This window comes from Chenopodium quinoa, unplaced genomic scaffold (assembly GCF_001683475.1).
Source record: "Chenopodium quinoa cultivar QQ74 unplaced genomic scaffold, ASM168347v1, whole genome shotgun sequence".
Classification (NCBI taxonomy): domain Eukaryota; kingdom Viridiplantae; phylum Streptophyta; class Magnoliopsida; order Caryophyllales; family Amaranthaceae; genus Chenopodium; species Chenopodium quinoa.
In genome coordinates, this window is record NW_018743448.1 from 2,520,547 (window position 1) to 2,525,571 (window position 5,025).

General features: G+C 33.0%; 1 long non-coding RNA gene across 1 annotated transcript; it reads left to right on the plus strand.

The window, feature by feature from the left end:
- Positions 1–562: 562 nt before the first annotated feature.
- Positions 563–3,979, plus strand: LOC110739287. The gene is made up of 3 exons (XR_002514769.1): positions 563–943; positions 3,182–3,263; positions 3,708–3,979. It is a non-coding gene; the product is annotated as an uncharacterized LOC110739287 (long non-coding RNA).
- Positions 3,980–5,025: the final 1,046 nt, after the last annotated feature.

Here is a 5,025-nt window from a genome sequence, read left to right on the forward strand (position 1 = left end):
TCATTGATTCCAGCCAAGAACCCAGGCAGCCACCCCACTCTTTCCCTAAAAACCGACCACCCCCAGCACAAAACACCCACGACCAGCCACCTCATCCCCGAAACACCCACCCTCGAAACACCCTACCCCAGTGACATCCACCCCTGAAACGACGTACCCCACCCTGACCCCACCATAAAACGCCCCACCTTGAAATGACTAACTTGGGGAGTGGAGTCGACGCCGGAGGAGGGAGATCTGGGCGCGACCGGCGTCGGAGGGCGGGAAGGGGTGCTAGCAGACGCCGGGGAAGGGGAAAGGGGAGGCAGCCGGTGGCTGGTGGTTGGTGGGGAAGATTGTGGTGGATTTTTTTAAAAAAATAAAATAAAAAAATTAATAATCATTTAAAAATTAAAAACATTAAAAAAAAATTTAAAAAACAAATAAAATTTTCAAACAAATCAAACAATGACACGTGTCCATATAACCTGTTAATCAAGTTAATAACCGGTCATACCTTGTTTAAAGCGGAGTACCCCTAAAGGTCGTATTATTTTGAAATAAACAAAAGGTCAACTTGTTTTTAGCGGACGGAGCAAAGGTCGTATTATTTAATGCAATTTTTTTCTAAAAAATGCTTAATTAATAATTATCATACACATTTAGCAGTAAATGCCTTGTTTTTATAATCAAATGTACTGGGTTCGAAACCCAGCGCACCTTTTTTTTTTTTCTATTAACTTATCCCCAAATCTGCAAATTTCCAATTAGATAGATTAAACGTCAAACCCTAACTTCTTTCTCTTCTCTCTCCTAATTCTCATTGAAGAAAGCCATAAACGATGATATCTTCTCTCTCTACTCACCACTAAACGGAGGTCGGCGGTTCAACTCCACAGTTACCACCAAGCAGTGGCTCTTCGTGATTTTGTCGATCGCCAGAATTTTTTTTACTCTATCATCGGTAAGTTGATATTAATTAAGTTTCTTTTCACGGATTTAATTGCTCTTTGTGAATTGTTTGATAGTTTTGATATCTTGCCCGATTTCTTATTATAATCTTGATAGAAATTATAGTATGAAATTGTGATTGTTTAAATTCATGAAAGAAAAACCAAATGACTGCTCAGTTTTTTTTTTTTTTTTTTTTTTTCCAATTTGGGATGTAAATTCGTGAAATTGCGATTGCCCTATTTTTATAGTTTCTGTTCATGAATTTGATTGCACTTTTTGAATTTGTAATTTGAAATTTCAGTGTGAAATTGTGATATGAAGTGATGGTTTGATTTGCTTGCAATCGGGAATTCTAATATGAAATTATAGTTTTGATACTCATGATTTTAATGATGGAGTATAATCATATGCAGCTTTACTAGTGTTGTTCAAGGCACTGGGTTTTGCTGTGATTGTGTCAGAAAGAGCATGTGTCATAAACTCACAAAACATCCTGCTTAAGGATGATCACTTATTGCCGCATTTTACTTATTGTTGGACTTTAGATATAATTCAAATGCTATATTGAAATTAAGCTCTTAAACTTTGAGTATTGGCCGATTACTTGGTTGTGCTTTAGAATTGTTATATGAAATTCCAATTTGAAATTGTACTGTGCAGGGAAAGGGGCATGAAGGGGTGCAGTGGTGTAGGTAAGGGGGAAGGGCAAGGAATAGTGTGCAGGGAAGGGGCATGGAGGGGAGTAATGTGCAGGGAATAATATTGATTGCAACCTCAAATTATCTGAACTTAATATAAGTTCCTGAAAGTTTTTAAAGGTTAAAAGATTAAGCCATAGTCTATTTTAATAAGAAAAGTGATTTCTAAGACCCTTTAAATTTTTAGAAATAACGTTTTTTCATCTCAATGATTGATGTCAGTGTAAAAAACAAGGTGAGTTATAAAAGTAGCTAAATTACACCTTTATAAGATTGAAATTCAAACTAAACTTGTTTCACTACAACTAGTCATGATTTATTTTGAATATGAAAGTCAATCGACAAAAATAGATGAGTGTGTCTATTAAAGATTGAAGTTAGTAGCCTTAGCAATGGTAGTAATCTAATCCCAAAGAGTCTTCTAAAGAGTCAGATCACCGAGGTATAGCCTAAGATGTGAACATTTTTTTTATTGCTGCGTTTATTTTAAGTTGTCTACTTATAAAATTGAACTAAATATCATTCCTTAAGCATGCTTGGATTGGGGGTAATATATTAAGGTGTTAATAAAAGTCAAACTTGAAAAAACATAAGTAATTAGAGGTGTTATTATAGGAGGTATGATGTTTACAAATGACATAAGGTAGTTGTTGCATGAGGAAAAGAGAGAAATGGAGGAACTATTACCCTCATAATGAGGGTAATAGTTACACACCCTCTCCCTATTGTATCTATTACCCCTAAAATGAGCCTCTTTCTTCACCTCATACCTCACGATCACTACATAATTTTTCTTACAAGCTCACCATCACTATCACCTTCTTCTCTATTTACTTCCATTTTGCATAGTTTGACTTTTATTACCCTATTAATACATTTTCCTCAATCCAAGCACGCCTAGTTAAAAATCTTGTGGTTGTTGACCTTGTAGCTATAAATCTTTAGAATGGATATTTATAGAGAGTGGATGGAATGTGATAATGTAATTAGTGATTTATATATAAATAGAGCTAATGAGTTACTTTGTTTTCGTTGTTTTGATTTCTTTCCTTTTTTTTTTCTGGGTTGTGTGTGTGTTCTGCCGCATGATGGTTCTTGTAGCTATAGCTGTTGTGAGTCTGTGACTAGCTGTGATGATGGACTTAAGGTAAGTAAAGGTGGGTAGATTAATTAGGATCAACAAAATAACTCGCTCTATATAATAATTAAGAGCAACGACCCAAATCTTGTTGTCTTTCGAGCTACCAACAAGAATGATTTCCTAGATAATTATGGATACATGTCATACAACTATCTTACTTCTTTGTATCAAGAATGTATTAATATACCTGTAAGGTTGCACATCACTACCATTTTTAAAAGATTGCACTTCTAAGTTCTAAAGGGTATCTATTTCTAACGTTTAACAATGCACTCTAGACAATGAATTGATCGTATTTCATAGGGTAGTCGTAGTGTAATTTTTGATTTCCCTGTCTTTCTTACCAAGTTTTACCTTAGGCTGTGAAAGTGTCTGAAAGATCATAATGTACATGGATTATTTTCTACAGGCCAATTTCTACACTCTACTTTGCCTCTCATGTCCAGAAAACTTAGTTGGAAGTTTTATCTTTTTACTACATTTTTAATAAGGTAAGTTATAAGATTAGTTGTTTGGCTATATTTAATCATATGACAAATGATTTCTATTTTGTCTATTGTTTCATTATGTATTTTATCTCACTATCCCTCCGATCTTTTTTTGTTGTTCTTTCCACTTTTGACTTTTTTTTGTCTCACAAAAGGATTCCGGAGTGGAAGAGCAAATAGAATGGGAGGGAGTATTATTTACTCTTTATTTTCCTAATTATGCATGGTGAATATCTGATGTATTACATTACTAACTGGTGTTTGTCTACTTCCTTCCCTTGGTCTTGGATGAATGTAAAAATTGCTTTATGAATTTTGATATTTGTATGTTTTGCTTGCCATACTAGTAAAATGTTTTAATTCTATATCTTTGCTTATAAATTCAATTATTTTTCTTAGTTTTCAAAAAATTATTATTTTAACTTTGTTATTTAATTGGTAATACAGGGTGTACAAGTACATGGAAGAAGATATATATTAAAGACAAAAGCGAAGAGTTAATCTATTAGCATTTTAGATTGTTTATAGTAATTTGACCCATTTCCCTCTTTAAGGGTTACATTCCTTCCCCCATGTACTGAATTAGATATAACAAGTATACATTTAGTGTTATTAGAAATTTACCAGCTTAGATCATGAATTACAAGTTATTTAGGATTTTTATGAGTATTGTGTAGTAAAATTTTATTGGATATTGTTTTTTTGGATTCTAATTAATGAGTTCACATGAATTTTGTTATAAAATCAAAATTCTTATATATTGATGTTCTGCTTCCTATTAAACAGATTATTGTGTATGGTTGAGTTCACATGTTGATTCATCTTTGCTCATTTGATTTAAAATTTTATATTTAATCGCTTTAATGGTGTTGCCTTAAGATATTTGGCAACACTTTTGTATTGTTACTAGCTAATACATCGACTGAAAAGGTTGTTGCACATTATGACATAAGGTTACAATTTCAAATTGTCTCCTAAGGTGGCAACAATTTTCATTTGTTGCCTTTGTAAAAGTGTTGCCTTAGGTATCATTATACCCTGGCTTTTAAAATTGTTGCCTTTGAACTAAAATGTGTTGCCTTATGAATAGACAACGAGGGCATAAACTACGCCTCATATGTGTTGCCTTAGCTACAAGGCAACACTTTTTTCATATTAGGCAATGGTTTTTCATTGTTATCTTTGCTTAATTTTGTTGTAGTGCGTTGAGATATACAATCTTTTTCGACGAGGGGGTCTATCGATCTGTTGCAGTCGTGAAGAAAATTTTCATTTGATTCATCTAATTGTAATCGAAGGATTAACCTCTTTTTCGATCCCGCACAAATCTTTACCCATGAAACAACTTGTACCATACTAAACTCAAAAAACAAAAACAAAAACAAAACTAGAACAAAGCCCACCATAGGGACACTTTCTACACTCAAACGACTAAACGGGTACTTAGTACTTACTACCTTCAAAGAGTGTAGATTTATTGAATTCAGTAACCAAAAAAAATAAAGAAACTAAAGAAAAAGGGTTGGAAATAGCCAAATTTCTGGAGAAATTTGACTATTTCTGGCTTATGAAACACTTTTTTTTTTTTTTTTTGTAAGAACCCTAGAGAGAAAAAATAGAGAGGAGGCGGCTAGGGTTTTTTTTTTTAATTATAATAATATTACTCGTATTATTATTATTATTATTATTTATTAATTAATAGAAATTTAATTCAGTTCAAATCAAATCGTTTTCTTTTAGTTCACTAAATTTCAATCCAAAACAA